The sequence below is a fragment of the Ischnura elegans genome, chromosome 11 (genome assembly GCF_921293095.1).
Source record: "Ischnura elegans chromosome 11, ioIscEleg1.1, whole genome shotgun sequence".
NCBI classification, from domain to species: domain Eukaryota; kingdom Metazoa; phylum Arthropoda; class Insecta; order Odonata; family Coenagrionidae; genus Ischnura; species Ischnura elegans.
In genome coordinates this window covers 19865203-19892722 of record NC_060256.1, presented here as the reverse complement: position 1 = coordinate 19892722, position 27520 = coordinate 19865203, and the positions used below count along the sequence as shown (strand labels likewise).

General features: G+C 39.5%; 1 long non-coding RNA gene across 1 annotated transcript in view; it reads right to left on the bottom strand.

Moving 5' to 3' along the window:
• LOC124168003 overlaps positions 1 to 18006 on the bottom strand; it is a 412764-nt gene extending 394758 nt beyond the window's left edge. Inside the window, exon 1 of the long non-coding RNA XR_006866812.1 lies at positions 17516 to 18006. This is a non-coding gene — a long non-coding RNA (uncharacterized LOC124168003). The remainder of the gene's footprint in view (positions 1 to 17515) is intronic.
• Positions 18007 to 27520: the final 9514 nt, after the last annotated feature.

Here is a 27520-nt window from a genome sequence, read left to right as displayed (position 1 = left end):
TTACACTAGTTAGGATGGGAATCTCTACAGGAGCGTAGATCGAAGTATAGACTTAACTTACTTAGGAAATTCGAAGAAGATATATTCTCAGACGACTAGAATCATATCCTTCGTTTACCATCGTACTATTGTAGACGTGATCATGTGAATAAAATAAAAGAAATAGACTGCAAAACAGAGAGATTTTAAATGTCATTCTTCCCTCGTACTATTAAGGATAGCAACGTTGTCTCAATTGATAGGATTAATGGCGTCGCTCGCTAGGATCACTCATTCCATGTTTTTTTATAGTTCTAACCTTGCATGCATTTGCTCTAGGAATTACTAACCATTTGCAATTTCTTTATGAATAAGCATGTACATTTTTCTAGTGTGCGTAATATTTCTATGACCGTGCGGTGTGCATGCGGTGGCCCTCTTGCATACTGCATGTTGGTGATAGGTCATCCCCTGCCAAACACCCTAGAGGTAGCTCGCAGGGTATTATGTAGATGTAGATGTAGGACTTGCAAAACATAAAAACTATAACTTTGTACACTGGTTTCCAATGCCATATTCGGAGGCCTTATTCCTTAAGTTCACGATGTAGCAACGAATATTAATAGCTTAATAAGGATGTTAAACACATTGCAATAAAATGAATAATTCAAAGACTAGAGACTCTTCGAAAACGAGGTCAAAATAATGACTATTTCTTCCTGCTATGAAAGGTCCAGACTGAATCAAACCCTGATAAAGAGAAGACCTAGGCGGTTAATCAGGGATTTAATGAGATAGGCTAATGCATAAAGCATTTCGAGATATAACACACTATGGCCTAAGTTACGCCTCACATGGCAATAGCTTACACAGCAGCAAATTCCGTTTATTTTTTGCTAAGGTAATATGGATTGTTGACCCAAGTCGTGTTTGTTTTACACGGCAATCACGAAGAGCTAGTATTTTTTCAACGTTCTTTTTTTCACTCTCGGAACGGAACAGCCTTAAGTCGAGGGAATGAAAAAAAACCAGCGAGGCAATAATTAAGTACATTTTGGCACGGATTCAAGTAGGGTGGCGCCCTCCCGCTGGAGACGGCAAGGCAGTGAAACAAGGGAAGAGCCGGCAACACGACAACTCGCGACATTTTTCCTTTTTTCTCATTTTCAAAAGCGAGGTTAATTGAATGGGAGGGAGTGAGGGACGGGAAAATTATCTTTTAAATGCCAACGATGCCGGATGATGTTTAGACTCAAGGGAAGCAATTTGAGAGACGATATTTGCCCCGGCTGGCGACGCGACGGGACACGTTGGGATGAGAGGTGGGGGAAGGGATACCGTAGCGCCACAGCGGGGATTTCAATTCCACGTACGCCATGAGAGGGGTTTGGCAAGAAGGAAGGGCGGGAGAACCATTCTCATTCCGTCCCCGTCTAAAGCCTAGGAAAGGAAGGAAACAATTTATAAGGTCTGCGAACCCATAAAAATGTGTAAACATCGCCGAACGAACACATCACCTGGTGACTAATGAAAGACAGTTCGAGGTACGATTTTCTACCATCTAATACCACGCACATTGAACACGCATTCATTAATATATATGGTCGGAAACAATCTTACCACTATGTACCAATCAATAAATTCTATTAAATATCCAGGTCGACCGGAGGAGTTTCTCAATTACCCTTCGACTTCGTCATTAAAGTCATGCACTTTCTTAAACATTGTTCATGGGGTAGAAATTACAGTCGACGAGAGCAATTACAAATGCATTATAAGTGTGTGTAATGTCTAAAGATACATGGAACTTGTTAAGACATAAACTCCCGTTACTCTGATAAAATGAGGCTTAATAAAGCATCTGTATATTCTAAAAGATTTGCCAACAAACTTTGCAAAGGAAAAAACCACAGAAATTATCTCATTATCCTACTTTCTCTTTATACTACTGAGACGGAGACTCTTTAAAGCCTTAAATTTTCTTAATATGATACTGAATATTTACCATTAAATTCACTCGATAGAAACTGGGGTAAACAGGAGTCCAAGACAAAAAGGTTCCCTTGACTAAATATTGCCAGCGGGGTAGAAATTACAGACCATAGGAACATTTTTCTGTCTTTTTAATCGTGTGTGTAACATTATAAGATAGTTTTACGCACATACGCAAGTTAGTCATTTCACCAAACTGTACGTGAATAAGTGAAGAATGTCAAGTAACGGACACACTAAAATAAAATTCTTGGAATGGAAAGTTATTGCGGACTTCCTATAAATAATTTCAGGGGAAATTTTGATCATAAATATAATAAAAATTACTTTCTCGCTTTGCTATGGCAGTGTCGCGAGGATTGCCAAGTGCTAGTTTGCAGCGGACACAGCATGCGAAGAAATAGATTTCTCCAGGACTCTTGCCACATTCTCCGAATATTTCCTGAGCATTTCCAGAGGATGAAATTCCCCGAGTATTCCAGGTTATTCCCGAGTATTCTAGGCTTGAGGATACCCTAGTAATTTACTGGGATGTGTCAGAGCACTGATGCCAAGAGATACCCTAACTGCGCCCTAGTTGTGGAAAACTCCAGTTCCTTATTCAATCTTGTATGACAATTCAATTTATTTAAATAAGTACTCCAAATTTTGGTATTTCAACGTATTTAGTGTCTCGGTATAAATATTACAATACGTTAGAAAATAAACTTAAGACAATCAACCTCTTTTTCAGAAAACAAAGCACTAACATACCTTTCTGTCTACTATGCAGATTTTGCTCATCAAAAAGGAAGATTTTTCCATATCAATTATTCCCCAACTGAAATGAATTTTTTCCATAAAGGCAAACGTAGAGCCGAAAGAGTTTTTCAACGATGCAGCAGATATTCCCGCAAGACTGTTACTGCTATTCGAGATCTATGCGTTAGGGTAAATTTTGTTTTGCCATGAACTTAGGAAAGATAAAATGCATGGGTAAGATTGTAAGAAAGAAAATCCACCAAAAACTTAAGATGAAAGCGTTACGAAATAGCCATTGAGCGAAATGTACGCAAATATGTCATAGTTCAAATATTCTCACCAAAATTATAATATGAAATTTAAGTACGTAAAAGTGTATGGTTACATTCCAATGTTAACATGACTGGTTAAAAGAATTGGCATTATTGGGAACTAAAAATATCCCTCACCTTCATATAAATTCGTAATAAATAGGGTGGTTCCCTTTTTTCTGTTACCTAAATCGAAAGATCGACTCCTGAGTACGCATTTCACGCTTTTATTTTTTTAAATGACGATATCTATTTTTTGCGACTAAATGAAAAGTGAAAATTTTCAAGCGCGCGAAAACGTGACGGCTAAGTATAAATGCTGGGAATACCCCATGTGACGTCATACTCGTTCCCGCTGTCGCCGTGTGAGGTGACCTTGGGGCGGGGCTGTGAGCGCTGATACGATGCAGGTTGCTAGCAGGTAGCTGAGTACCCAGCTAGCAGGTAGCGCTTGGCTTAAATACGGATTAAAATTACCATATCAAATGAAGGAAACTTTCCGACCATATGCAATTATGATAGGTGATTATTATTTCCCTGAGCTCTGTGCCTCATGCGTGCATTGGTAATGTTAGACGATGTAAAACTCGTATCTACTCGTATAGAAACTAGGTCCCTGTGACGTCACGTGGAGTGGCATCGCATGGGCGCCAATCTGGCCTTTTTCAAATGTGGTTAAAATTGACCATTGCCATTATTCTAAACTGGGATTTCTAAAACCAAATAATTTGTATATAATGAATACACTAATGGTGGGTAACGAATCGCAATCAATTCCTTTCGTTTTCTTTGATGAAGGAAACTACCCTATTTAGGAAAGCGAAAGCAATTGATTTAACTTGGCCGAACATCCATCTATAATCTGGAGTATATTTTTTTCCGGTAAAAAAACAGTGGCAATAGAAAATCGAATTTCGGCTTCCTACTTACCCCATTTCCTCTGTTTAGAGGACGAACATTTCCACGAATTTGTGGCAATATAGAGACTACGGTGGCCCGCACAAAGGAAAAACTAATATTAATATTCCTGTGTGCCCCTATTGAAAAGGAGTAACAATAAAGGAGTAAAATTAAGGAGAAGGAGGACCTCTGCTACTTGGGTAGCCAAGTGACCAAAGATGGAAGAAGCGAGATGGAAATAGAGTGTAGAATATTCCAAGCGAAGAGGACACTCCAGGAAAGAGGGCTCTTCTTATTGCTGAAAATAAAAGCGTTGAACTCAGGAAGCAGTTTATTAGAACGTACATTTGCAGATTGCTTCTTTATGGTGTCGAGGGCTGATGATGACCGTAGCGGAGAAACCAAGGTCGGGATAATACTAAATGTGACGCCATAAGAGAATGGTTAAGATCAAATGGATAGATCGTAATAGTAATGAGGAATTTTTAAGAAGGGTATAAGAGAAGTGTTAGGGTAGAAGACGGTATAATTGAATTGTTTGCATCATGGCACTCGAGAGTATAATGAAAGATATCGTGGAAGGACAGGTGGAAGGGAAAAACAGCTGAGATCGGCCCCAGATGAAATACATAGCATATAACATGCATTTGATGAAACATATAAAGCATAAAAGTTATGTAGGAGTGGAAGGATTAGTCCTACATAAGACTTGAGTGGAGAGATTCGTGAAACCAATCTTAGAATTGATGACTGTTAATGATTATTTATCTATTTATTTATTTAATTCAGTCCAACAACAGCACGAGGCCAATTACAGAGGACAGAGAATAAGAAAAGAATATTTTACTGATATTAAGCAAAAGTAACCAACATTGAGCAAAATAATATTCAACAGTATTTACAAATAAATAACAAAGAATAGTAAATTTCATCGGGTGGTGTGAGTAGTGGGGGAAAATTACGATAGTGATGGTGCAAGATGGATTAGGGATGAAGAACAGGATCAAAATCTGGAATATTTGGAAAAGGAGTTCATGGAAGAAGGAAATCTGAATAGAAAAAACCGTTTATAGACAGATAGGTGGGGGGGGGGGGGGTTAAACAATGAAATAAATGACTTGACGTCGTCGTGCGCGAAGGAACACGTGGCGGGAAAAGAGAAAGAATGTCAGATGATCTGTATTTTACTATGGAAAATATACAGCAACTTCTAAACGCTACCATTAGAGGAGTTCTTTAAAACTGAAAAATATCATGTGGCGTTTCTGTAGATATGCTTGAAATATAGCACTAAGTATTAGATTTTCTTTACGCCATTCAAATACAAAAGAATTTAAAAATATAAGGCAAACAAGATAGAATTTGTCCAGGAAATTTGTACAACCGATTAATTTTAAGGGAGGGGTTCAAAAATTGGCAAATATATGCTTACGAAATACTTTATCCCTCCCAGAAGAAGAAAACATACTGCCCTAGCAAAAAATATGATGTTATGTTTTTTTAAACCATAATATCCTATCACAACGAACGGTATCCACTTGCTTCGCACGAGTGAAATAAACTTAAGTCACAATTGTAGCGCATGGTAATATATGCAACATGGGACACCACATGGTCGCCGTATGCATCTTAGTACGGGCAAATTCCAATAAAATATAAGCGCACAAGCTTTGCGGCAACTTCAATGTGTTTCCCGCTTCGAAAACATGCCACCAGATGGAACCAAGAGCCAGTGTAACCTGGGTAACAGTCCTCAATTTACCCCATCGCCGTTTCCAAATGCTCATGCACCAACAGACAAACTGTAATTACTAATGTATGCTAAGCAAATTTACATAAGGAACACGATATTGGTACCATTTTTTTAGATTACGACCCACGGATGCAGGCCAAGACTAACACATTTCGATATTATGATCACAGGAAAGCTAAGCAAATTGGTACCACTTACAGAAACTCATATATTTCATCCGCATCGTATGCTTAATAATGATTAAAAAAAACATTCGCGGTTTAAAATGAATTATAAGAAAAAATCATAAAGTATTTTTTTAATGAAACAGGTATTTCGAATGAAAATGTTCTAAAAAGTATTACACATGTGGTTTTTCCCCTATTTTCGTAGATGTAAATTCGCTATTACCTCAATTTACCAACGTATAAAATCGTTTCCGGCTCGATTTTGTTGAAATTCTTTATATCCATGATAAAAGAAGAACACAATGGTAATTTCCACACTTTTAATGTCACAACTCAGCAACCGACCATGGTTTCAACACCGAAATGGCTTCAATACCGTGTGTTTAGACAAGATGCTTAAACGCTATCGCTCTAAAAGATCCACAAAGTTACTGACATCACTGTGTGTGGTCCCGACAAAAATCACCCGCTGGGTCAAACTACCGTTCATTAGAAACATTTCCTATAAACTCCAGAATGTCTTCCGTAAAAATAATTGCAATGTATCATTTTATAACCCTATGACACTTGACAAGATTTTTATTTCATTCTAAGGAAAAATACAATCGAATGGACAAAAGTGGAGTACATAAATTAAAATGTGACGATTGTGGAATTTGTTATGTTGGTCAGACTGGAAGAAGGTTCAAAGACAGAGTGAAGGAACATAGAAGAAGTTTTATATACAATGACCGGAAATCTTGTTCCGCTAATCATTTATGCCTCTGTAACCATTTTAGCAATTTTGACATGCATATTTTACATTGTATTGACAAAGGGCTTAAACTAGATTTTATGGAAAAATTCGAAATTGCCAATAGCCCGGATGGACTTTGTAATGATGTTTTATTTTGTACTGACTCTCCTTTGTTAAAATGCATCCCCATGACGTCAAAACCCTGACCTTCACTCCGATCCACTCGATGTATGTTTTCGTCCTTCACTCACTTGTACACCAAAACCGTTTCCCCTCCCACTCCCCCACACCTAATTCCATATGCCCCCACCTCCTACCTTGGCCTGGGTATATATACCGAGAGAGTACTGGATTTTTCACCTTGAAAATGACACTTACGTGCTGAAACCATGGTCGGTTGCTGAGTTGTGACATTAAAAGTGTGGAAATTACCATTGTGTTCTTCTTTCTATCATGGATATCAATTTAACAAAGCCGTAGGCATTCCTATCAGCGATTGAAAGAAGCGGAACTGTCTCAAATATAGAACTCTTAGTTTTACTGCGGCTCCTCAAAAAAAAATAAAATTCATGATAGCTGGCACTAGCCTCCGCCAAGGGGACCGTGGCTGAACGTCCCACCCGACGGACGCAATTTTGAGCTTGAAGAGTCCTCCACACATCAGTCAAATAAGGCTCGGGCAGTCTGAAAATTCTCCTCCACCTACCGGATTTATACCAGGGTCCCTGGGGTGCCCACAAACTAGCAACCACACCCACCCAAACCTTAATACACTGATTATCGTGGAGGAAAATTACGTATGAGGAATTGTCGCTTTTGAAAAATAAACATTTTTTCCCCTTCCCGAGCGGCTTCCCAAATGGCGACCATGGTTGAAATCATACCGCCTCATGAAAATAAGGTCCGCTAATTACTTCGTAGAGAGCGCAAATAAAAATATAATTATTGCTACAATTACGGATTTCAAATGCCAATGTACCAATGCCTCAAGATTAATGGATAAAGAACGAACACAAGGATATTTGACGAGTACTCCTAATTATGAAGTAGTAATACTTGAGCGTCTGACTGTAAATGTTGTTTTTATCAAGAAAAGAACTTCTAAACTGAACCATTTATTAATTTTCATTCGGATACCTTCACTTTTGATTCACAAAGCATTATTGCGTGGGTGTTTTCCTGCAGTGGGTTTTTTCGCTGAAGGATACTACACCCTTATCCTCATATACAAGAACTGCCATGAGAAAAAATTCCCTTGGACCGGGAATCGAACCACGGACCTTTGGATTTCCGGGCCACTGTGCAGACCACTACGCTATCCAGGTTCTTAAATTCTCATGGCAATTATACCGAGGCTCTTGGTACTAGGTGTTAGGCCCTCGCGGTCCATCAAGGATGGCAACGCGAGGGAGAAAGGACTTCCAAGAAGCCACAGCCGGTTGAGTGCCTCAAAACCTGCGCTAAAGCCGCGCAAAGCGGTATATAGTACATCAGAATACAAACAGAAATCTTTTTTACACAAAATTTTCACATATATTTGTTTATATTTTTGACATTTCACAAATGGTATATATTGTATATATTTTGTGCTGTAAACGTTTATCTACCATTTTTTAATAGCTATCGAGGGGTTAAGCGGAAGAGGGGACTTCTTAGTCCCAACCTCGCCCGAATAAAGGCATTTTATTATCGTTATTATTATTGTGACTTCCTTGATCTTATGGTTTCGCATATAGGCGTTAAGTGAGGGAGGAGTCATTCCATTATACATTCTTGCTATTGGCCTAACTTCGCATTATTGTAACCTAACTGCGCATTATTGTAACACCAACTAATTAAAAATATGTATTTTTCAGAGCTTTTTATCCGATTGGTGATCCCAACTTGATTTTTTACTATGTTATATATTGTTACATGAAGAGTCAATTATTTTTTTCATAAATAATGAAGGTGACATGTTCTGAGATATTCGAGGGCAAAGGTCAAAGTCACTGACCATAACTGTGAACATTCTTTTAACATCAGTGAATTGAATGATTAAAAAGCTTGTTTCATGACCTTTACAAATTTACCTAATTCATTGCCCTATTTCTATTAGTACTGAAGCTACAGCCGTTTATGTCATGAGTGTTGGCCAAATTTTCCGCAAATTTTTAGAACTTCGAGTGACCATTACTCTTATGTTAATTCAGAAAATATTCTGAAATTTGACATTTTTCATTCTCTTATCATGTGAAATGAACACACAAAATTTCATGAAAATCGAAGAGGGACAAGTTGCAAATTTTTCTTTTCTGTGTTGATGTGAAATGAGGTGAAGGAGTGAAAAGCGTAATACATCCTGCGGTTCAAAACAAGTGCTTCGTTTGAGGTACAAAAGTGAATCAAACAACAAACATTAAATTGAGCGAATGTTAAAATTATATTTGGATAAAAAAATGAAAATGACTGTACATGGATAGAAAATGCTGAGGATAAATTCCATACAATTAAACCGAAAACCGTCGGAAAAAAGGTGGATCAAGTCATATGAAACTAAAAATAAATCATATCCACCAACTACACGCTATAAATAAAATTTTAAATGTAGTGCTAACACAGTATGAGAAAGTCGTAATGGATCAACCGAGAAAGTAGGTAATGAGAAGGTGATAAGAAGAGTGGGGAAAAGATAGGTTTTCTAAAAACCTTGAGGAGAAGACATAAGGAGAATAATTAAGTTTTCCCCGTAATGAGACACGATGGTATGATAAACAATCACAGTAGGACAGGTAGAAGGGAAGAAGGGCAAGGATGGCCTAGAATGAGTGAAATAGGACGGATTATAAAGGATGCATATGTGAAGAGAGAAGTCGCTATGACGAGACCAGCGAATAGGAGATAGGAATGGAGAGCAGAGTAAAACCAATCATAGGATTGTAGAAAAATGATGATGACATGTAGTTTAAGTTTTTAGTGAATGAATTATTGCAATAAAAATAATTATTTTTGCATGTACAATCCTAATTTACATACAGCCAAATGACATCTGTAAGACACCATTGGCCCAATAGCGTTCCAAAATGTAACACGGAGGATAAAGAACAGCTGTTATTTTTTTATCGAATAACATTCGCTTTGATTCGTTCACAGCTGTATTGGGATTTCCTTATCCTCTTGACCTTCAAATCGGCACGAAAATGTGTTGCGCCCCGAGCAAAAGAAATATGCAAGCGGGAGAAATCTGTAGGAGGGCGAGCGAGACGTTGTCCTGGTCCCGAATTGCCGCCTCACAAGGTCAGAGAGCAGAGCGGGGTGGTCAAACAGCGAGGAGGAGTATGGGGAAGTAGTATCTCGGCTGGCAGGCGGTGCGGTTTACTTCCAACTCCTCCTTCCACTGTTTCTCATTCCAGCCTACCACGAGTCCCCGCGGGGCGAAGGTATTTATCAATTAGCGCTGGGGTCGGCGATGGCCAAACATATTTCTCGCTTAATTAGACCGGGTGGCTCTTCCCTCGTACCCTTAGAAAAGGCATCGGTGGGCCAAGGGTGAGGGAAGGTAAAATCAATGCCGATACTCGAAAAAATGCCTGAACGGTACCGCGGAATGAACGAGGTGTATTGAGAAAATAAAGGGAATATTTGTTTGCAGAAAAAGAATATTTATTCGCCTACATTAATGTTGTCACCTTCATAATAGTCCCATTAGATATTGTGAACTTCTTCCAGCACTTCCTCCAATACTCGAAACACTTCTCAGAATCCATGTTTGGGAGAGCATTTAGATCCTTCAGAGATTCGCTTTTGATGTCATCTACACCTGTAAAAGACGCCCCCCTTTAAGGTTCTTTTTGTTTTGTAACAGGAAAAAGTCATACAAAGCCAAGTCTGGCGATTATGGAGGTAGTGGAAATCGTATGGTACGGTATTTGGAGGAGATGACCGACAACTTAGGTCATTTGCGCCATGAGGGGAGAAGTTGGTAAAGAGGGGCGGAGAGAATCCCGGTGTCGGCATTAGCCTGCTCTTAATGAAAGGCGCCAAGGGGACCACGGCTTACGTCCCATCCGACGGACGGAGTGTTGCGCTTGAAATGTTCTCCACACAGCATTCAAGCAAGGATCGGGCAGTCACCGAAAATTCTCTGCCACTGACGGGATTTGAGCCCGAGCCCACAGGGTGGGAAGCCAACACTCTAGCCACCACACCATCCTGATCCACAGAGTAATCGATTTTGTTTTGCTTTGGGCAAAAAATTCACGAATAAGCAATGAAGTGTGATCCGAAAATCGATGAGATCATAATAACACGTCTATACTTAGCGGCTACTACAGACTGAGTAAACAATAAACACTGTTGAAAATTTAATCATGCTTAAGAAGCATTTATACCAACACAGTAAGAATATTTTGACAATCGGGATCTCGAAACTCGCAGGAAAATAAAACATTGGTTTCTGTTTATTTCTGATCACACCAAGTATTCGCGCAGTCAAGGAGAGTGGGTAAACACAACAGGCGGCCAGCACGTACCAAGAGAGCATCCGTTAAAAATTCGTCGTCAATTAAAAAAAAAATAGTGTGAATATATCAACGCTAGGAAAACCGGAAACATTTTAATGAGGGAAATGAGAGTTGTCTACGACGAATCTAGAAGTGGTCCGTCTTCGGTTGTCAATGATGATCACGCAAGGATATTCTAGGAAAAAATCTTGTGTAGAGAGATTTCAGGATGACAAAGTTTTATGACCATTTGCCTGAAATTTTAACAGATAAGACCTTATTTTCTTGCAGGTGGAGCATAAGCTAGCAGGTAAACGTTTTAAAAATCATGACGACGTGAAACACTTCGAGCAGCCATGGTATTTTTCTTTGACCATATCGTTCTATGAGGAAGGAATGGATATGTTGGTTGACCACTGTGACAATGGGGAACATGCATGAAATTTGTTCATGATGCTAGTAAGTCTCAATGAATAGACAATTTTCTCACGATTCCAAATAGGTATATAAGCCAAAACTCTCCTAGCACTCCACGAATGTCATTAAACGCTTATTAAAAGTGATAGAATATGGCTTGATGTCACGTGACCTGAAACGCCTTCTGACGTCATCGCACGGTACACCATTCACTTCGCTAAGAGAGTAGAAGGGCAGAGTCTTGATTACAATATATCGAAGTAAAAATCATCAACGAGCTTTGTAGTAGTTCCCCAAGGACAAGTTGACTTAAGAGGGATTTAAGAAAGCACAATACGACAGTTTACTTTTGGTCGACTCCCTTATGGCGGCTGATTTTCTGAAAAATAGTGATTGCTTCCAAATCTCACCAAACAATCCCCTTCATTTGTTTCAATAACGCCTTGGCAACCCATCATATTCACAGTCAGCTGTTTGACGTTAAAATAGCAATTATTTTCGCCATATTTTCATTTGAGCCCCTGAATAGACCGATTTTCTATCCACTTCCTCAATCAGTGGATACTGTGCCGTGACGTCACGCTCCAATGACGTCGTGTTTTCAAGCAGCCGATAAGATTAATTTTCAAATACTCATAACTTAGCTAAAAAACATTATTTATCCCAGAAATTTTTGGCGAGTACATTTGAGGTAGGCACCTACTTATTATAGTACTTTGAAAAAACTATGCATGTTCCCAATTGCCTCATCAAGCTTGAAAACCATATTGAGTTACTTATGGATGTTTTTTCGTGTTCCAAAATATTTCGGACTTTGATATATAGTTTACACTATTTGTTTTCAAAACGATAATCACTTTCTGGAGAGCCTTCTCCATTCGCAATTATTTCGAGTTCGCCGCGAAGCAATTCTCCGCCTGATTTGAAAGCATGTCTCCCCACCCAACTATATTCCTCAATGACCGCGACCACCTTAGCCTTACAACGGCCATTGAACGTCCGGACACCATTAGCATCGCCGTAAAATTGGACGCAACCCCGCGGTGCACGGCAGTCAATCAAAGACCTCACAAAGCCACAGAGCACGTAAACGGGGCAAATGCCTCCCTTACCGTGTACAGCACAAACGTGCACATACGAGAGAAGCAAGCACAGAGGACGAATCACTATGCTGTGAAACCCACTTCCGACCACTAGCTGAACGACTGATTCATACAAGGGTTTGAAAGTGAACGAGACGAAATAAGGGAAAAAGTTATAGATTCAACCCACTCTAAAATCGTCTCTAACCTTGGGAAAAACTGTCGACAATAATTTTCCTTCCTATTACATTGTTGGCAACTCCCTCTGTCCCTACTTTCCTGGGTTCAAAATATGGATTGTTCAAAAATGTCACTTTCTGAATCTAAACCACGTGGTACGTCGAGGAATCAAATTTCAGACCCATTGAAGAGCTGTTAATTTTGGTCGAATCGCGCAATTTCACTATTTCGTGAATTATTATCTTAAAAAATGAGAGATATGGGCTGATGCGTCACAGGGTTCAACACAAATTGTAAGAACTGACACTGTGACCAGAAAAAGCCCGGTGGATCCCCCTCCCCCAGCGAGCGAAAGCGAGTCTACGTAAATACTGAGTGTAATAATAATATAGAGAATTAAAAATGAGTTGGTATATGTAAACACCTTACACCCAATGACCACGAGAAAACAGAACAGCGAAGCACTTACTGCTAACCATACTATTAAAAGTACATATATCTGATTGCGGTTTATGTAATGATTAAGAGACGATATAAATGAGACCCAAGCCCGTTCCGTTGAAGCTTGAGTGAAGATGTATCTTTCCGCGCATCTTAATCGATTTTCAAAAATATCAGCAGCGCGGTCCATTAATTCTCAATCATGGGAGTACATTACAATAAAACTCGCTTATAATAAATTTCAGGACACCGTCGTTCTATTTTGTTATAAACGGTATTTCGTTTCATCCACAGTAAAGGATTTCGCCCTATACATCATAGGATGTGTGACTAATATTCTGTAAATCGTATTTATTTAAGCAACACATCCGTAACAAATAACCATCGTCCAAACATTTCCATCAAACGGCTGTAAAGAAAAACCTTTGATGTAAAAGATCACCAATAGAACCATGTGGTGATGGCCACACGTAATAACAGCTGATGATACGGTAGAGAATTGATAAGTAGGGAAAATGGTCTTAATTTTTATATTAATGAGGAAATTATTCCACAAGGGACCAAAGATTAGTTCGTAATACTTGTAATTTCGTATAATCCGAACTCGATACATGCAGGGAAGTAAACATTGGCTGTCATAGTAAAGTCCAAGGAACCGGAAACAAACCTAGTTACATTAGAGATTTCTTTACATGCGTGATCGTTATTTAAGCGAGTTTTATAATATGGCTAATGTTGAGAAATAGCATTGAATAGGTACGAATTTGGTAAATCATTGCATCACAAATTTAAGCATAGGCTAAAGACCCTAATTATAACACATATATTCGTAAAAATAGGATCTTTCTGCCCGTCAGAGACGCTATTGGCGACTTTGTGTACCCATAAAAGGAATTATGGATAACAAAAAATTTAGTGACCAACTTTATATCACACGACTCGACTGATTTCATAACTTTCACTAGCGCTAATCATTTTTGATCGAATGCATAATTGGCCCCATTCAAGATGAGAATTAAAAATATGAATTCTTTGGAACTAACTTTCAAACCAATTTGTTCGGTGGCAGTTGCATAAATTTCTTCACTGTAACTGCCAAGATCCTAGGTCAATCTATGGTGGAGAATCTAAGACGTCATCATTTTTTTATTAAGTGCATTCATTGGGAAAAATAAACTCTTCAATCCCGGCGCAAGAATAACAAATCTCTATTAAAATAGAAATTTCCAGAGTTTGTGAAATATAATACATTAAAATGTTAAAACCCAAATTATAGGAGGAAAAAAATGGAATCGGATATTTTATCAAATAAATTATCTAAGCCTATGTGCCAATCGAGTGGCATTGAGAACTATGGAGGATGGGGGCTGAAAATATTTACATCCTTCATTTCAAAGACACAATTTTACCAGCATCATAGCGAGCACGAGTAATTTTACAGTGTATGTAAAAAAGGAATAACTTTTTAATAAAAAATAAACATTTTATCAAATCAGCATATTTCTACAGATGAATATATAATTACTATCCTGAATCATAGTTGTACTCATTGCCAGTTACAAATAATTAAATCGTAAAAATTTATGCTGTAGTACAGCGATTAATACCAAAATTAAATTTCAAAAATGGCGGGTCATATTGCCTAAGAAGAAATAGAAATAAAGTTCATTCATTGCTGCCTAATTCAAATCGATATTGAAAAATATAAGTTGGAAGTATCGGGAAGTTGGTAAACTTTGAGCTGCAACATTTTATCCGGAAGGATAAACAAACACATAAGAAAGTAGCATTATAAAAACTTCATAAAATACATTCGCTTTTTCTTCAGAATCATCAAAAGAGCGCTGCTCAAACATATCGGTGTGACGCTGGTTAACTCATCCTTTGGGCCCAACTTGGGCAACGAACGAACGAACACAAATGAAAAGTAAACCCACATCACGGTTCAATTTCGCCTCCAAACGAAACGAATGACACAGAAGTCGACTAAGGTAAACGAAAATAGCGTCAGAGTAAATGTAAATCTGACTCTTCGCGTCAAAACAAACGTTAACTTTACCGCAAACCAACTGGAATCCGACATATTGACGTTTAGTCTTGTTGTTTCTAGCCATCAAAAGTGAGATAAACCTTTACTAGCAATTCTCAGAATGATAGCAAATTTAAAAATATTCATTGAAAGAGTGTATTTGTTTTCCACAGAGCGCTACAACATCAAAATCGTTATGTTCCAATACCAATCGAAATGTTAACACATTAAGGAGGCATCAATAGGACAAAGATGATTCACGAAAACAGCTAAAACTTTTGAATCAAGATTATGTTAGGCATACATATTTTAATCCTAGGACTAATTCTACTTGCGCTAGGTCATTGTGGCATAACAGTAACTCTAAGCCTGACTTTATTAATAACCGAATTCGATATCAAACAAAAAACCGTAAACAACTGTAAAATAATGATATGCGTGAACATAGGAATGGATGTACAGTGAGTACCATTCAAACAGCTAATTAAGTCAATCGTTCCTAAAAATTACACACAAAAATATTATGGCATGTAGCGGATAAAAAAACTGGTGATGTTTTCATTTCTAATTCAATGAAAATGGTCGTTAACTGCAAGAGAGAACGATTAGTAATTCAACTCTTATATCTTAAGTATTGCTATCGAATACAAGGAGAAGAAAAACAAACAATTGAAAACATGATTTATTGTTATTCTAGAAATGAACGCCAAGCCGTTTCCGGCAAGAATAATACCACATTTCCGCTTTCAATATCTTCACCTGAGTGAAAGCAAGTTCGCCGAGGGCGGAGTTTTCAAACCATGGGGTAATTCCAAGAGCATAACAAGAGAGACATCATCATCGCAGTCAACGAAGACATTCAGCGAGATTGTCAGTTTGCGAGTACCTACCTACGTAATACTCCGGCAGACAGATTGATGTCAGTCAATTTGAGTAACTTCGTTATACAGTGAAGGATATATTGAGTTCATGTCCGAAAAAAATAAAATCAGCTGATTCCTAGCCGGCGTTTCGGAGTACGCTCTTGATAGTGGGTTACCATGTATGAACTTGATTGACAATGAAAAAAAACAGAGGCCCTCAATAATATACCATGTTTCGTATATTAATATAATATATTGGAATATTATATATAGTATTTCGTCATAATGAAAATCGAACAATCTCTATTAGTAAGGAATTCAAAATCATTTCAACGGAAATTAATTCCGCTGTATGATATGAATGCATATCAACAATGAAATATATTATGCTAAAGTTGGCAGCAGATTGTTTTTTTTCACAGCGTGTTATATCTTTTAGTCTTGAGGAAACTTCAGTAAATAAATAAACCAATATTCATTTTCGGACCTCAACTTGATTCACTCAATACTACGCCATCACTCGGAGGTCGTTAAAAAAGGCAATAACTGATCACTTAACATAAGAACTGGGAAAGGAGAATGTTTTTTAAAGTCTTTCCACCAAATTATATCCACGAAGAAATAAGCTTGAAGCATCACCTTCCGGCAAACTCCGAACTTATCAAAAATGAGCGAATCTTATTTTTCATCCTCCGTTCGAGGATAGTACGCTCTACTATAATGGTAAATATTCTTGAAACTCTTGGGGTACATAGTGACAATGCATTGTCAACACTTCTCGCTTCCCCAATTTTGAAAATTATATCTCAGCAATTTAGAATACATATATTTTCTAATTGAGATACTGACAAATACTATTAAGGTCTAACAGAAAATGTCGAGACAATAATTTAAGTTTTACGTCGGTTTTAAAGCCACCTAAGAAGACAGAATTCAACCGATCTTGCGGGTGGAGTTTCAAGTAAAGTCCTCAATAAGAACAGATTAATCGCTAAATGAGGGAACTTGCCCATTCCACACCTGCATACCCTCTTCCACTCCCGATTACACATGTATTCACACATAAAATACGCCTATATACCTAAAAGGTTAATTACAATGGGTTGAAACAAATCTCATGCTTATATTTTATTTTCTAATTATCATGGCCTTGTGACAAAGCACCTATCATGGATGAAGGCAATGAAGTGTCGTAAGGAGGTTAACCTCCCCCCCCCAGCAATCGAAATTAGCCAATAAACAAACCAAGGGCAATACACATTACTGCACGTAGCATAAATAAAATTGTGGGGGGAGGTAAAATTCTCAGTCGGGGGTCAGGTCAACCCCTGCAGTCAAAATTAGCCAGCAAGAAACTCAAGGGCAATACATTTTATTACATACAGCGTAAATAATCCGATCGACCTCAACAAGATGCTAAAAAATAAATCATTCTCAACTTACCCCACTTCAGGATTCCGCGAGGTCCTCCACCGATTCCCACGGCCGGAGGCAACGTGAAAACGGCACCGGCAAAGTGGGGATATGCCGAATCCTCACCTGACGTGAGTCCACGGGCAGCGAACACAGTGTGATTGTCTTCCGCCAAAGACACCGCCTTAGATAAGAGACGTCTTCCTCACTCAGGCCGAAACGAGATCACAGTAGCCACAATCACGACACTAACACGGCGCTCGTAATCTTCCAAAGAGTTCAGAAGACAAAAGCAAAGCGCCTGGCGTGTCCCCACAAGGAAGGACCACGCGGGATCCTTCCACCCACGTGGACCGGGCGAGTTTTCCGAAAAAAATCGCGAACTGTCTACATCGGCAGACTTTAGGAGTAGAACGACGGATAGAGCAGGGAACCAGCCTAGATAAATCGCGATAGGCGATCAAAATAATAGGGAGGGGGTGAGAGACCCGAAGTGCCCAGCACTCAAACACGTCCGGACGCGCGAGAACTGGAAACCGACTGCCGTTGAGATAGACAAGGAGGAGGGAGGAAGGGGTGGGAGGCGGTGGAGGGGGTTAAAGGCGCGCAGGACAGAGCGGAGGGGGTGAGGAAGGGGGGGAGGGAGAGGGAGGCCGCCTCTATAACGAGGGAGAGAGCTCCGTCTCTAGGGCGTAGATGAGTCAAATGGGATGTGGAGCCGCCTCTGGGAAGAAAAACGCAGCAGGTAACCAATGCGTATAGGGTAGTTTCCTTCATCAAAGAAAACGAAATGCAATGATTGCGATTCCCTACTCACCATTAGTGTATTCATAATATACAAATTATTTGGTTTTAGAAATCGCAGTTTAGGCGAGTGGCAACGGTCAATTTTAACCTCATTTGAAAAAGGCCAGATTGGCGCCAATGCGATTCCGCTCCACGTGACGTCACAGGGACCTAGTTTCTACACGAGAGGATAGGAGTTTTACATGGTCTGAGATTATCAATGCATACATGAGGCACAGAGCTCAGGGAAACATCTCTTACTAATCACACATTATAAATACCCAAGTTCGGGAAGTTTCCTTCGTTTGATAGCGGAATAATAATCCTTAATTAAGCCAAGTGCTACCAGCTAGCAGGGTACTAGTCTACCTGCTTGCAGGCTGCATCGTATCAGCGCTCAAGCCGCGCCCCAAGGTCACCTCACAAGGCGGCAGGGGGAACCAGAAATACGTCACCTGGACTTTTTCCCATCATTCCTACTTAGCCGTCGCGTTTTCGCGCGCTTGAATTTTGTCACTTTTCGTTAAATCGCGAAAAATAGATATCGTCATTTAAAAATCTAAAAGTGTGAAATTCGTACTCCAGGAGTTATAATCTTTCGATTTAGGCAAGAAAAAAATACTAGGAAACCACCCTATTCCAACAAAGAGAGTGGGAGTGGGGGTCAATCTGCGGTATTCTTCCCTTACCACTTAGTGAAATTCCACGTCCTGGAAACAGTGTGATTCATTGGAGAGCCACAAGAGGGGTCACAAGGGGCACGCACCCCCTAAAAATATTTTATTTTTCAGATTGATTTTAGCAGCAACATATTAACATATTAAACGAATTTAATTCCATCCCACCAATAATGGGGAGCAAAACAAATATTGACTAATATATTTGTGATATTAGCGTAGTATGTTTTTGCAAAACAGCTTCCGGACGACCCGTGCATTGTGTAATTATAAGTGCCAAAATGGCATAAAATGTGATTTATAGGGATAATATAAAGAATATTTGCGTTTCCTCCAGAGGGAGATTCCACTCCACCCCACACAGGGTCGTGCCTACCGAATCCAAGCGTTCAAAATGAACGGCTAATTCTTGAAACAAACATCTCTAGTGTGAATATCTTCCGCTAAGGCACCGTCTAAGATAAAACAAGTCTCTTTAAATTAAGTTTTAGTCACGCGATCTTTTTTCTGCCCTCCGAGCGATAACTACAGCGACCCTCCTATTATTTTCTAGACTCCAATGATGGCGGACAAATGACTGTTCCACTGACAGATATTTTAACGCCACGGTTGGCTTTTAATTTATTGACAATTGCAAACACGGAAAATGAAGGATTGTACGATGGGAAAAGGGACGGAGGGAATGACCGCGTGATTCAGGCAATGATTGGTCGAGTGCTCACTCTTTTGATCCCTGAAACCTTATCATTGGAGTTACCAACCAGAGGGACCTGAAAAATGATCATGCGTTTTCAATCTAAAATAAGAGAAGTCTTCTTCAAAGGCCAATACGATCTAATCACTACGACTAGGCCAACAGGATCACTAAATAAGTTTCTATCATTTTTATTATTTCCGAGTTTGCCGGAAGGCCGTGCTTCACTTAATTCCTCTGTGGATATTTTTTGAAAGTTTTTACTCCTTCCCTACACAGTACATTTTTGTGAAAATGCCTTTTATTGAGATGTATAACATTTCCTGTATTTTCCATTTTTTGCTCTCATAGGCTTTACCTAGAGCATAACAAAAATATTCTATTCTAATCTATACATATAGATAACATAAAATCACGCAAAGAGAAAGAAATGAGGATTATTATCTAGAGGGTAACATTGGATAAGTGGGGCAAGACCTTCATTAGCAAACTGTAAACAAACAGGAATTGGACCGCCTATAGCGTGAAATCGTTTTCAGCAATTCATGAAACATAAACAGCGAGTTCAAATACGAATCAGAAGAGAGGAAATACCTCGCCAAGGAGCCCGAAAGAAGGCATTCCATAGGCACAACTTGTGCGTACTCTTTAATTTTCTCAGAGCATTCCATTCAATAAGACTTTGGCCCGTGGATTTTGACTCTAATTTTTCCAGCCGGGTCCCATCTACGCCCGTCTTTGTCGGCTCTTGGTGACGTAAATGTGGGTGCAGCTTGCCAACCCTCCAAGTTTTCCACCCTCCGACTAGGCCCCATCAGTAAAATGGGATACGTATGTGTCTAAATACCAATGAAAACGATCCTCTATATTATTTCTACTGTACAGATACCTTTTTCTCAACTTATACGCAACCAAACTCTACAAATTAGGTACCAAAATGCACAGAATTTATCAGAGAGCATGCGACGGCATATCTTACTTCCTAAATATAGCCATTGTTTCCTAAAATTGTTTTTTAAAAATAAAAAAAATAATCGATTCCGGCAAAATTGTCCTCATCCCAAGAATAGAGTTAACGCCGTCGGATACCACCAATGTCTTTTAATTTGATTCGCAAGACGATTTCCCATTAAGGTTTCCTATGCGATGACTATTAACAAGGCTCAGGGTCAGACTTTACAAAGAGCTGGCTTATTCCTGCCTGACCCTGTATTCTCTCATGGCCAACTTTATGTAGCATTCTCTAGGGTAAGATCTTTTCAAAATATTTTTGTAAATATTAAGGAAAACGCTAAACAAGTATTAACAGAGGATAGTGTAATTACTTCCAATGTTGTGTTTAAAGAGGTCCTCGGACCTCAATTTGTACATGAACATTCCAATTAAATTTGTACATAAGACCCTGCCTTTTTTTTCTACATTTTAAAATTAGAAACGCGCCTATCCCTCTGTGGACCTGCATTGAAAAGAGCGGGGGAAGCCCGCTGGGAGCGGGCGCAGCACGCTCGTACTACATAGTTCCACATACTTCCCCACTAGCCGAGTGGCTGGGGAGATAGGACACCATCCGTTTACGGGGAAAAAATAAAATGAAATTATAATGCATCGATAAAGAGTCCTTAATTGTTCCGGGGAAAAATAATTTACATGACTATTAGTCCTGCAATATATCTCTCTCTTATTTTATCGTTTCTTTTGGACAGCCAGGCACTTAGTTGAAGATTCCTGATGATTCTAAAAGATATAGTTTACGGCGTAATTCAGTGGAAAGTTCGATATTTAACATTATGGAATTATTTGACAATTTTTAGACTTATTTATTACAACCGACCCAGGTATCCCGAACCCATGATCCAGGATCTGGGTCGGTTGAAATAAATAAATACAAAAATAGACAAGTTCTTTCATTTTATTAAAATATCTAAGTCACTTTTAAATATCAGTTATCTGGATTTCAAATCGGTTTTGACTATAAGATCGATACTTTTATATTTTCCACAAGATGCTGCGAGGCGTAGTGATGAAGTCACAGAATATGAGAAAAACGCAAGACCTAAGATAAAATACAGCGATGTGACGACGTAGAGTTACTTACCGTGAAAAAATAGCGAGAATTAGAGGACCAGCGACTTAAGAGAAAACAGTACATATATATGGGTTCAAACAGGTAGTCAGTTAATCTGCGTCGGCACAAGTACACTTTATGTCGCTGAAGTTTTAATAGCTTAAAAGGAGTGTATGTACTTAACGCACTGTGAGAACATATTTACGCGTACTAACGGTTTGACAACGCTGGATTTGAATGAGACAAAGCGAAAAATGGGAGGCGGCGATTGCTAGGGGAGGGGAGGAGGAGTTATTGGCTCGACGAGACGTTTCACCATTACCTCACATTGTGAACCAACCCGATGGTCGGTTCACCTACATACTACCCCACAAGCCGCCTCAATTGGCGTATGGTAGAGGGGATTAGAACACCAGGCGTAAAAAAATGTTAAATATGCTCCAACTAAAAAACGCCTAGCATTTTTCTAGTGCAATCATTTATCGTGCTGGGGAAAAATGAATTACCGTTCCGATCCGTCCAAAAATATTTCTCTCCTAATTTGTCACCTCAGTTGGACCTAGAAATGCAGTTGGGTTCTAATATGATGTTCTTATGATGAATATGATGATTAGACGACCTCCGCAAGAAATGTACCGCCGTACATTTGCTCAGATTAAGTTCCAGTCCCCACTCTTGGCTCCACATGAACGTTGTTTAAATCCAATGACAGAATTTAAAAGTTAGAGTGATCACTTATATCGCGAAAGATGACAGCGTGTTCAGAAGAAAACATTCTTTACGTCAAATTCGGGAGGATAGGTTGGTTTTTTAAATAATAAATTAAAGGGGGACGACTGCGTTTCCTTGAGGGACACCTGATGCCGCTTTAACTAAATCAGAGCAAATTCCGTCAAGGACTACACTTGGCTCAGAAAGTCGCATATCCAGTTTTCTACTGTTTCGTTTAGCCCGCATAAATGCGATTTATATAGAAGTGTGATGTGAGGTACCGTGTCCAAGGCTTTCTTTAAATATAGAAATAATAAGTCGCTTTGAATAAGTAGTTGTGGCTGGATTGGATGGGTAAGGGTAGAGATCTCCCCGGGCTAAGCCACAGGTGTGTGAATTTCACACGTTCTGGGTAGGGGGGTCAGTTCCTTTCCCTGTACCACCTCCGACTTATAAATTTTGTTTTAGGGTGTCCAAAGGATTCAGTCGAGATTTGAACCCGAGCCTCTCTATCAGAAGGGATGCCCACTCTGTTACGACGCACTCCATTAATTTCTGTGTGGCGCACAATTAAATGGAGCCGGCTGCGTGGCGATGAATAGGCAGAGCTCAATTCGATTGCGATGCGAAGATTTGGAATATTCGTAGGGGAAGGGTTTGGCCTCTTCCCATGCCTCTGTTTGCCCCTGACACTCCTTCGTTACTTCGCGGAACATATTTTCGTCCCTCCATTGCCTTCGCCCTTTGTTAGTAATGGCTCTTTCTTGCCAACAGTTTCTTTTTAAAGTAAAATACCCTGGGTATCCTTTAGTTATGGTATGGTGTTTGGAGGAGGTTACCGACAGTACAGTTATTTGGGGAATAGGGAGGTAGGTAAGAGTAGATAGAAACCCTGCGTTGGTATTAGTCTGCTCTTAACGAAAAGCGCCTTAGGGACCATTTGGAGAAGCGTTGTGCATTCCGAATGCCATAAAAAATATGGCATTGAAAAAGGCGTAGCAACATACGTGGTGCATTGTTGCTAAAAAACAAAACTTTTTGAGTTGCTCTTTCATTTGACATATAATTTATAACTGTAAGTGTAATGTAATAAATATTATAAAGCTTTAAAACCCGATATTCATTTATAAACACCCTGTATTTCGTCGAAGACGACTAATAGGTGATGCTATGAATCCACTTGGCAACCTTGGACAAATGAAGGATGGCAGGCAACACAGGATGAGATGGAAACAGCGCAGTACAAGATGGCACCTCCGTCGGATAGATGGATGTACGTCACACCTTTTGCCCCTTGCTTCGCTTCTGGCTAATTATCCGGTGCGGCAGAGACGGAATCTCTAGGCCCGCAAAGGCGGTTAATTCACTGCAGACAGTTCAAATCAATCAGAATCCGCGCGAATGAGAGATGACGTGGCAACAACGCACGATACTAGGCTCGAATTATTTCTCTGCATCCACATCCCTAGCGTGCTTTTGTAGCGGCGGGCCGGTTCGTCGGTGCAACCTCATATCCAATTAAGCCTCGATTAGTCTCTCTTCTTGGGGATGCTCGTAAATCTTGATCACGTTAGTTACCTGTTTACTTTGATGGTCTCACGGAACAATAGCGAGGACCCGCTCCAATCTGTTAATGAAGCCTTAGGCGGTTTAAACAATAACTCCGACTAAAATTATGGTTTACGTACGTCGGAGTAACAGATAATGATGCTTAGAATTTTGCTTGCATTCATATTTTTTAGTCGCTTAACTTGTGACGGTAATCAGTTTCAATTACATATGTAAAGTAATCAATTAAGAAAAGTATCAGTTTGACAAAATGTTTATATTTTATTTGAATTTGCTATTATAGGCAGAACCTTTCTAGGAATTGCATTATATTTTAGAGGTGAGTTGAAATATTGGTGACCCTTAAGAAAATAAGGAAAATAATTTTGACGCATTTATTTTCTTCATCTCAATTCTTTCCTTTTCTAATCAAAATCTTTGTCTCAACGTAAGACAGTTTAGCTTTCATATCCCGGATCATTCCGAATGGCTTTAATGTCGACTCAAATGTAAATAATAACGAAGGTAACCAATTTTTTAACTCTTGCATCCCCATGAAATAGGGCAAGTAGGAATAATTAACATTGTCACTACCCCCAATCCTATTATCGAAAATTACCGGAGCTATCGATAATATTTCTTAGAATTTTTTCCAATATTAGTTCTGGGAAAAGATTAATTAAAACTCATAACTGAATTCTAATTTTCATTCTTATGAATACGCTACACGTATAACTTACAAATACTTGTCATCGGTAGAAGATTCACATTACACCGAGGATGTGCTTTATTATTGGTCGTGTGCACTAATGTTCATGAATCTTGAAACAAAAATGCATTACACTAAAGTGGGAAAGAGTCATGCCAAATTAAAGCTTTTCAAAGTAACCCTAAGCCTTTGTAGGTTGAATCTTTGTAACAAGTAATACCTCCTTTGCCGGGAGAGGGGAAGAATCTATCAGTGGAGGTAAGTGGTGCTGGTCGTGCCTCGGCGGTTTCACTAGGCGGAGCAGCCCTGTGGGGGAGTTCGGATCGCATTGTGCGGTACCATTTCTCACTTCGAAATTATTCGAAAGAGGTCTAAATTCGGGCCTAACTCTGAAACGTTCGTAAGGGGAATAGTAATTTTCACTGGATAGCAGATTGTCATCAGCGCTTTACAATGCGGAAACATGGTCACTAAGGAGGAAGGACGAAAGAAGACTGGAGGCGTTAAAGGTATGGGTTTGGAGGTGTATGGAGAAGGTGAAGAGGACAGAGAAGAGGAGGAGCGACGAAGTGCTGGACATGGTGGGTGAGATGAGACAGCTTCTAGACGAGATACGGAGGAGACAAAAGGTACGGATAGAGGGAGTACTTAGCGGGGAGGAGATGTTGAAAGCAGTGTTAGAGGGTAGAATGTTGGGTAAACGAGGGAGATGAAGGAAAAGAATAGAGACAGAATGAAAGAGAGTAGGTCTTATTGTGAGTTGAATACGGAAGTGAAGGAAGTGAACATGTAGGAAGAGGAGACTGTTATAACACTTTTTAAACACTTCATAGATACCTAGCTTAATAGGTAAAATAATTATGTAAAAAAGTGCTTTGCAGCCCAATTAATCACATTTTTAGGGTCCTTGGGAATTTCGGCTTTAAGGGCACAAGTAGCCCTTATTTTAAAGTAACTAAATCCCACCATGCGAATGTAAATTTAATTTCGAGGAAAACGAAATATTTCTTGACTAAATTTCACGAAATATAAGGGCCAGCTCACTGCAAAACTCTCTCATTTCTAAGATTGGACACGTTTTTCGAAAATTATAAGTTACAAATTTATGCACAAGGGATTACTTCGTCCTTATACAGGGGTGGCAATAATGGTAATAAAATATTGGACTATCAAATTTGGCTTTCATAATAAACCATTCACACAGCGAGTACGAAAGTGATTTTTAAAAATCAGAAGTACAGAAAAGTGATTTTTTTCCCTTCACATAAAGAAGTTATTTGTTAAAAAACCGAACCGATTGGCAGGAAATAAAGTCATAAAAGTATTTCTTCTAAGTAATCCTGTGCTTTTCCTTTATACACCCCAATATTTTAATCCAAACTACCTAAATTACGCAATTCTTCAGTGATGGTAGACCACACTAATCACTTTCCAAAACATAGGCAAATTGATAGTCAGTTGCCTTGCATCCGAAAAAGAAAAGGAGAAAAAGAGGAAAAACTTAATCCCCACGAAGTGCGAGTCAATGGCATAGGTACGGTATTTGGAGGTGTGGGACAGCTTAGGCCATTTGAGGCATAGGTAAGGGTAGGAAAGGAAGAGCGGAGAGAAACTCGGCGTTGTAATTAGCACCTGCTCTTATCGAATGGCGAAAAGGGGACCACGGTTTAACGTCTGATCCGGTGGACGAAGGGTGCACTTTAAGTGTCCTCAACACAGTTATCTAACGATTTGATCGTTGGATCATTCTTCCTCATAGAATGATCCTCCAAATTCATTAGATCATTAATAGATTTACCTGGTTTCGCTTATACTAGGGCCCTTTTCGCTTCTATAGCGTTGAGGTGTTTTCCCCGTCCCGTTCCTTCCGCTCCTAACCTTATCCCAGGGGCGTCGTCGGGCTCCTATAGCGGCGGCGCCTCTTTCCTTTTTCCTCTCTCTCCAGCCCCCCCGCGGGTGATTGGGCGTGTAAGCCACGGGCTTGGTTCCCGGCCTCGGTGCGTTGTATCCTCGAGGGGCTCTCATGAGCCCTCATCCGCTATCCTCAACACACCACTCAAGCAGGGATCAGGTGACATATGAAAAATCTCTGCCAACGGCGGGATATAAAGCGGGAGCGACGGTATGTGAAGCCAACATTTTACCCTATAAAAACTTTTTGGGAAATCTAATAAGTATTACTGGCACAATGATAGTCATTATTTTTTTCGTGTTGAATAAAAAATTGAGATAAAGTAGAATTTTACATAGTCAATTGTTGGCATTTTTGCGCACATGATACGTATTGTATTTTACCAAAACTCTTTTTTTGGGTAGACTCCACAATGCTTCCAACGTAGGTCAACCACCTTTTTAGTGAACAGCAGACCCGGCTTCCAACTTTCAATTTCCGGCATCTTATCCCCCTCACATTGTTTCCACAGCCTTCATTACTTTACCTCGGTACCTCCGTGGAGCTCTGCGGTCCTTTTGTCCATTCCATTTCCCACTGATGACTGTTGTCATTACTTTCGTGTGTCTCCACTTCATCAGGTCGACTCTATATTTATTCAACACTTCCGTGAAAAATTTGCACTCATCAGTGGGTTTCGGCGGGGTCAAAGTCCTCCATTTTTACTCATCAACCAAGCCAGTTGTATCAGTGCTTTCGGTCACCGTTCACCATTCACCTGAGTATAAGTCCATCGCGAATCACCACATGTGTCGGTCACCAACATTTATTCATATTTTTGGCACACGATGATGAACATATGCCAAGAGCAGGAGTTCAAAGGATATTCATATAATAGTGAAGTAGATTATAATTCAAACTAACTATTTTATCATTATAATCCACAATTAGTCA